The 8,725-nt window shown below is 40.2% G+C and overlaps 1 pseudogene; it reads right to left on the reverse strand.

The window, feature by feature from the left end:
* Positions 1 to 752: 752 nt before the first annotated feature.
* LOC115274498 lies at positions 753 to 2,189 on the reverse strand (annotated as a pseudogene).
* Positions 2,190 to 8,725: the final 6,536 nt, after the last annotated feature.

Below are 8,725 nucleotides of genomic sequence, written 5' to 3' on the forward strand. Positions count from 1 at the left end.
CATTGTGAATTTCCTATTTTATTCTCTTTCAATACTGTTTAAAGGCCCCAACATATTAAAACAAAGAAATCTCTGATAACAACCATGTAATCCTTTAAAATTACATAAACATGTATACATCTGAGATTGAGATTTCTGTAGCCTATATAATGTGCCTCTTTGCAGGGGTAGGGGGGGCAGTGTGTTAACAATTCAATTGTAGCTTTAAAAACAGATTGGTGTTCTTAACCAACTGACCTGGTCACTGTTAGGGCAAGCCTAAGAACAGCTACTCCCTTCCCCTCCAGTCACCGGAGACTTTTCCTGTATCTCGTGTTACTCCAGCAAATCTGACCATCTAAAAAGATCCTCCACCCTCCAACATCCACTAAAAGTACTCCTTATTCCCAATCAGAAGAAAAAGAGAACATTCTTCCTAAAGGGAAGTCAGAAGAAGGAAACAAACATTTAAGAATTTTCTGAGTGTCTTCCTAGGTATGTCATATCTAATACCTCAATAACCCCATGCAAACATGCATAAAATTCTCTAGGCTGCTACCTTCATTATTCAAAAAAGCAGGTAACTTTATCTTCCTAATTCATTTTAGGGATGCCTGGGGCAACCAAATATTTCACTGAAAGACATGTAATAAATGCTATTCCACAAAGGGAAGAATAAGGAAAAGAGCAGTTACCTGCTTTCATTTGGCTTAGAGGAAAACAGAACTGTGCTTATGTACTAAAATATCAGACCAACACGCAACATTCTGCAGAACTTTAATACAATACGATTAAACGTAATATTCAAATATCAAACTTCTTAAGCACATGAAAGTCCTCTCCTGAAAGACAAACTGGGCTACTTTTATAGCTACTTCCGTATAACTTTATAAAATTCCTTCCCTCAACACTGTCTGACACTAATCTTGACACTCGCTAGGAAGCCTGGTGTGATCACTGACACCTCAGCAGGCAGAGGCTCAGGCATTATCCCAATGGCCGTCTTCAGAGCTCCTCGCCAGAGGACTGATCATCATCTTCATCCCTTCCTTCTCGGTACTTCCTCAGTGTCTCCCCTTCCGGATCATAGCTCTACATCTTAATATTCAGTCTTTCAGCTAATTTTTGTGCCGCGAACTTGGCTTGCAGCTCCTCGTAAGTCTGCTTCTGCTGTTTCTGAAGGGCCACAGATTCTTCTATTGAGAGCAGCTGTGTGGGCATATGGTGAAGTGGCAGGAGCCGAGCTGACGTGATGTCATCAAGATGCTACTTATCCCTGAGCCGCCTTTCTTCCAAGGAAATGGGAGACCCTGCTCTCTGCCAATGACTAGATGAATCATGTCGTTGTGAAGGTAATACATTAGTTTTAAATTTATGTGGTGGACACTGGGTTCTTGGCTCGGGTTTCTAGCTCTTCCATGTAATGAGGCTTCTTCTGGGCCCCACGACAAAGCCCTGCCAAGTTCTCCACTCCTGTTCTCTTCTGAATGCTGTTCACCTGGGTCCGTGATTGTGACCCTTTGTAACCTATCAATAAACAGGTTGTCGGAGCTGCTAGAATGATCTTCGGCTTGACCTGAAACGCGATGCTGCGGGAGAGGCTCACCAGCTTCAGACGAGGGAGGCGCGCGGGCTCTGCTGCTGGGAGCCGGGCATCTGCTCACTGTGTCCTCAGCCTCGGGAGCCTCTTCATCGCCTTTGGGAGTAGGCTGTTGTTGTGAGGTTGTTTCACACGACGTGACGTTACTTACAGAGGAGCAGCCACAAACTGGAGTATCAAGTATCTGGTCAGAATTCGGGGCTTTATCTGTGTGCACATCAGCAACTGCAGTTGCCTTCTGCCTTAGCTTACAGTCTAATCTATCAGGATGAAACAGTTCAGTTCTTCCTCTAACTTCTTCACGTTCTGCAATGGCAGCTTTCAGTTTGGCAACAGAGTCTAAGATCTTTTTACCTTTGTCGGGCAATTTGCAAATGAATTTTTCTTTGCGCAAAAGTCTCTCCTGGCGCTTCAACATCTCCCGCAGCTCCGCCAAACTCTGCCACCCCAAGTCCTCGGGAGCTTGGTCTCGAAGCCGCGGGCGAGCGAGGACATTCTGCTGGGGCTGAGGCTGGCGCGGCAGCGGACACTCGGATTCCTCAGCAGCCCCCGCGGCTAGCGCCGGATCCGCGGCCGGTGGGGACTCCGGGCCACGAGCGGGAGTCCCCATTTTCCCGGAAGAACCTCTCATCATTTCTATCACTGCCACATATCCAGATATTTTCCATTTGCTCCTTCCACTCTTCCCCACACCGTTCTCTACATCAGGTTCCTGGGTCCTTCTCAGATAGGTTCAACCATGGATGGCATTGACAAGAGCTTGCGAGAATGGAGATAGTGAGTTCAGGGGAGTCATATTCCTGGTTCCCATCATACAGTCCTCCTAGGCTCATGAGTCTCTAGTTGAAGGTCCTGTCCCGCTCAAGGCAGCCTACTTGATGGCACTTTCTCCTTCTGGGTTCCCATAACCATCATCCCAATCCCTTCAGACCAGGAATGATAATAAAGTCTCTGATACTAACAACAGATCATCACACTACCCCTTTTAGTTTCCCTAGAACCCACTTACATCTTTGCAAATAAACCTTATTTTTAAATTTATTTATTTATTATGAGAGAGAGAGACAGGCACAGAGAGAGAGAGAAAGAGAGAGAGAGAGAAAGAATGAACACAAATGAGGGAGGGGCAGAGAGAAAGGAAGAGAAAGTATCCCAAGCAGGCTCTGTGCTGTCAGTGCAGAGCCTGATGTAGGGTTCAATCTCATGAACTGTGGGATCATGACCTAAGCCAAAATTAAGAGCTGAGTGCTTAATGCTTAACCACCCAGGTGCTCCTAAGTCTTCTTAAATTACCCTAGTTTGAATATAGCACTTGCTTCCTGACTAAGAACTTGAATGACAGTAGTTACTATCAAAAGTAACTCAAAAGGTACCTGAGTGGCTCAGTCAGTTAAGCACCTGACTTTGGCTCAGGTCATGATCTCATACTTCGTGAGTTTGAGCCCCTCATTGGGCTCACTGCTGTCAGGCAGAGCCTGCTTTGGATCCTTTATTCCCCTTTTTGTCCCTCTACCACTTGGGCACATGCATTCATTCTCTCTCTCTCTCTCTCTCTCTCTCTCTCTCTCTCTCTCTCTCTCAAAAGTAAAAATAAAACATAAAAAAGTAGGGGTGCCTGGGTACCTCAGTCAGTTAAGCATCCAACTGTTGGTTTTGGCTCTGGTAATGATCACAGTTCATGGCTTTGTGATGGCAGCACAGATATTGGGCTCTGGGATGACAGCACAGAGCCTACTTGGGATTCTCTCTCTCCCTCTCTCTTCCCCTTCCCTGCTCACTATTTCTCTCTCAAAAATACATACATACATCATACGTACATACATACATACATACATAAAGCAACCCAAGAAACAGACTTTCAAAGTGAAATTCTATGATTGGATTGCACATATCCCAAAGGAAGTAATAGGACATGAAGTATCCAGGGCAATAGTAGCAAGGTTTCTTCAGTTAGCATGGTATGCAGTACAAAGGTAAGGCAAGGTATTAGGACATCAAGTGGCTGCAACACTTCGTCACTGTGTCAACACTAGTGATTATAGAGACTATAATAAAGGAAACTTTATTCTTATTATGGCTTAAGAGGATAAACATGAGAAAGATAAAAATTATAAACTACACATATAAAATTAAGACAATTAGGGAAATCAAAAGACCTTTATAGCAGACTTGAAAAAATCTTTCATCCCCTGGATTCACAGAGCAAATATGGTTGAGGGTTATAAGAGCTGAATAATTTCAGTGCCTTTTACATGTTCAACTCAACCATGTCTCTTATGGTAAGGTAAAGGTAATATCTCAGAAGGATTAGAACCATCAGGTATAGCATGGGGATATTTGGGTAAATATGGATGAGGCTAAGAATCTTGAAATTCCAAATTATTCTGAGTTTCCTTACCAATAAAGGTAAAAGAGTGTACCAAAATATTCATCATATTCCTGAGCAAATTACAGAGGTATGCTTCAGAAATGCAGAAGTGATCATTTCTGTTATGTCTTTTCATTTTTTTTGTTGTTTAATAAAAGAAAGAAAAAACTATACCAAACGGTTCCTGAAGAATGACAGTTGATTATCAAAATTTATTCATTTGATTATGAAAGTCATAAATATAGTTACAAAATGGTTAATCTTTACTACAGCAAATCAACAGAAAGGTATGACACCTTATATGCAGCTATTGATCTGATTTTCCTTCCCTTTCCCATCAAGGTTAACCCTTGTCCCAGGGTCATGTTAACCCACCTGTTCTCTATCATACTATAGTCTCTAGAGAATGTGATCAATTTAAAATCCTATAGAACATTATGCTGGTCCAATTCGTTGATGGCATTACATTAACTGGACCTGGTTAGCATGCAGTATCATTTTCCTTTGATACCTTAGGAAGGCATAGGTATTCCAGATGGTGAGAAAGAAACTTTGCCAAAGTTCAACAGCCTACTTCTTTGGAATTTATAGGGGTCCAGCAGTAGGAGTCTTGGCAGGATATCCCTTCTAAAGTGAGAGACAAATGTCTGCACCTTGCACCACTTATTATAAAGAAAGAGTCACAGTATTTAGGAGACTTGTTTGGATTTTGAAGATAATATGTAACACATCTGGGTTTGCTGCCTTGAATCATTTACTTGATAACTCATTGGACTGTCAATTTCAAATGGGGCTCAGGGCACAAAAAAGGTTCTTCAGTTAGTACAGGCTTTGGTATAAACTTCCTTACCACTTGGACCTATGACCCAGCCGAACCAATAACCGTATAATTGTCTGTGTCAGAGTTGTTGAAGGTATCCTCTGAGAAATCGCCAAATATAGAATTGTATACAGATATCTAGGGTTTTAGAGTGAAGACATGCTCTACTTTGCTGATAACTGTTTTCTATTTGAAAAGCTGATTTTAGATTGCTAGCAGGTCTGTATACAAAATGGAGATAGAAGTTATAAATCAACAGCATGTTTTTTTCTCTCACAAAAGCTGGCTACTACCATTAAGGAGTGTGACCAAAAAAGAAGAAGAAGAAGGAGGAGAAGGAGGAGGAGGAGGGGGAGGAGAATGCTGATAATTCGATATTGCACCATTCCCTGAAAACTATAACCACTTGGTGGCACTTGACTGCATTGGGCATCTTCTGTCATGAAGGGGAAAGACACAGTCTTAAAAGGATAGGCATATATTAATGATACTGATTTGCCTTCCCTGCCCATAGGGTTCTACAAGCACAGGCATTTGTAGACTTACAAAATACTTTCTTCATTACCAGGGCATCCTGTACAATGTTGCTTCCAAGCAGGAGATTGATTTTATAGCAAAGCTCACACTCATAGAATCACCACATGGCCCATCGTCCATATGGGGCTGACTTGATAGAAACTTGGGATGTCCAGCTAAAAGAACAATAACAAAATTAGCTGGAAGTGAATATTCTAGAATATGGAATGCTCTACTATAGATGGAATATATGCTTTAAATATATAGCCAGTACATATTGTTGTTTTTTTAACTTAGCCAAAATGTATACATTTCAGAACCAAATAGGGAAGTGACCCCTTTCACTATAACACCAATAACACACTTGACAATTTTCTCCCTTCCCATTCCCATAACCTAAGGTTCACTGTGTTTAGAGGTCCTGGTGTCTTAAAGAGGATGCTTCTACTGGAAAATAAGATCATGGATTCACTGATTTAAAAACTGAGAATACTCCCCTCTCATCTGGTTCCTGGTACATAGAACCAATAGTCAGAGAAGTACCCTATACTAGCCAAGTAATCCATCCTTCTTACCTACGGGAAAATGAGTTGTTGCTACATAATGATGGCAAGAATATTGTTTTAGGAACCCATGCATTTGGTGGTTTACCTTTTCATACTTCTTTGACCAAAAGTCCTTAACCAGTGGAAAACTGTGGCAACCCAAAAAATGATAAGATAATCAAGGGCTTGGATCTTATCTGAATGAAGTTTTGTGCCATTCTACCAGGTAAAAAACACCGACTATATAGTGCTAGCCAACAGAAAGGAGAAGTATGCAATGTTCTGTGGAAGACTATTGTGATTACCAATTTTGGCTTAAGATCCAATACAGAAGCAAAGCCTGTAGTAGCTATGTTCTATGTCATTGAATTTTTTTTCTCTCTTCTCTCTCCCTACCACCTGATGAATAATACAAGTGGTGCTTATTCTTATAGATGGTAGGTAGGAGGAATACTGCATAGACAACATCCACAGTGATATGGTATCTTAAGGGATTTCATGCATTTTCTAGGTTGAAGACTACAAACTTTTCACATAGAAGAAAGAAAAGAGAAGAAGCTAAGGACAAGCATAGACTGTCATGAATAACTTCTATTTGCCTCTCCAGATCTACTTTTAATCTGCTTTCTGCCTCAGGAGGCTGACCTCGTAAAGACATGGATGGTTCCCTTTCCCTCTAGTTCCTGACTGGGTGTAGTCAAAGGAAAGACAGGATATAGGATGGATAGGGAGAAAGTGAGGCCATGATGTCTATTGCTCAGGCTCACCCTGTGAGGTCTCTACTCAGGAGGACTTTCTCTACACAACTTTCTCCTGTCAGATTCTGGAACTCTTTTCCCTTATCCTTTCTGGCTTAGACATGGTAAGAGTTACTCACCCTGGATTACTACGCCATCTCTTTTGGTTCCTGTATATGCCATCTACACTTTATAATTAAATCTCTTTGTGAAATAAATAAAACTCTCTGAATTATCAAAATTACAGTTTGCCACCTGTTTCCTATTGGAGACTTGACCAAAACATCTCTCTAGTCTAATCTTCCATCATCACTACCAGAATTACTATAATAACCTTCTAACTGGTCCCACTTCTGCCCTTATCCACCACTATTCTATGCTCAACACAGTTACCAGAATGATCTTTTTAAAGTATATATGAAACCAAGACACTTGGCTATTAAACATCTTCAAATGGCTTCCTGATTCACCCAAGATAAAAGTTTTTTTGTCAACCCACAAAGTGTTACATGATCTCCTCACTCCTTACCTCCTATTCCAATCTTCGTTCACACTGCCTTACCAGTAAAAGCTCTGCCAACAGTTCCTTCCATGTATCATTTGCTTCTTATGGAAAGCTTATCCCCCATATATCCATATGGCTCCCTCCCTCACTTTCTTCATGCCCTGACTCAAGTAGCATCTCTCCAAGGTGATAAAAAGTGAAAAAGTCCTTGACCACATTATCTAAAAATTGTAATCCTCCTTCAACATGACCTATTATCCCTTCCCACTTAATTTTTCTCAAAGGCTACCCTTAATCTTACTTATTTTATTCATCTTTCTTCCTCTTTCTCTCTTTCTAGGATATAAACACTGAGAGTATGAACATCTGGAACATCTATGAACATCTAGAAATGTGCCTGTCATATAATAGGTGTCCAATCAAAATTACCTGAACCAATTTATTCATTCATTTGCAGTTTACTCAGAGTAAAAGCCAATGTATTTTGGCTCAAATATTGAGTTCCTCACCAATCTGAATTAAATTGTCAAAGAAGCTTAGCTTGTGAGCCATTGAAAAACATACAGGCATTTACTTCTTTTTAAAAGAAAAGTAGCATTACCCTATTTGATCACATACATTAGGAACAGACTTTTCGCCTCATCACACATTTTCCAAAGGTTATTATCTCCCTTATAGAAGATGATTTTCACTACAGTTTAGGCTGATAAAGTGATTGCCCCTGATTGTAACTTCATTAAAAAAAAAAAGTCAAGATTATTTTAAGCAAAGGCAGCTTTAAATGACAATGCAAATTGAGAATTATATGGAAAACTAAGTCTCATTATTCAACTATCACAGTGTTATAGATGTCAAAATCTTGTAAGTTAACTTGAAGTGAACATCCTTTATACTTGAGCTGAATTTGAAGCCTTGGAAGGGAGAGACCAAGACTTCTATGATCTTTAATATCTGTCCTATTAAATAAAGTGCATGACACTTTCAGATCACAATGCTATGAAACTTGAAATTAACCATAGGAAAATGTCTGGAAAACCTTCAAAAATGTGGAGGTTAAAAACCACCCTACTAAAGAATGATTGGGTTAACAGGCAATTAGAAAAGAAATTAAAAAATATATGGACACCAATGAAAACAAAAATACAACAATCCAAAAACTCTGGGACGCAGCAAAGGCAGTCCTAAGAGGGAAGTATATTGCAATCCAGGCCGATCTCAACAAACTAGAAAAAGAGCAAATTCAAAATTTAACAGAGCACCTATTGGAACTAGAAGGGAAGCAGCAAGAGCACCCCAAACCAGGCAGAAGAAAAGAAATAATAAAGATCAGGGCAGCAATAAACAATATAGACTCCAAAAGAACAGTCGAGCAGATCAATGAAACCAAGAGTTGGTTCTTTGAAAAAATAAACAAAATCGATAAACCTCTAGCCAGGCTCCTCAGAAAGAAAAGAGAGAGCACCCAGATAGACAAAATCATGAATGAAAAAGGATCTATTACAACCAATCTTTTAGAAATACAAGCAATCATCAGAGATTACTATGAAAAATTATATGCCAACAAACTGGACAACATAGAAGAAATGGACAAATTCCTAAATGCACATGCACTGCCAAAATTCAAACAGGAAGAGATAGAAAGCATGAATAGACCA

The sequence above is a fragment of the Suricata suricatta genome, chromosome 12 (genome assembly GCF_006229205.1).
Source record: "Suricata suricatta isolate VVHF042 chromosome 12, meerkat_22Aug2017_6uvM2_HiC, whole genome shotgun sequence".
Lineage (NCBI taxonomy): Eukaryota > Metazoa > Chordata > Mammalia > Carnivora > Herpestidae > Suricata > Suricata suricatta.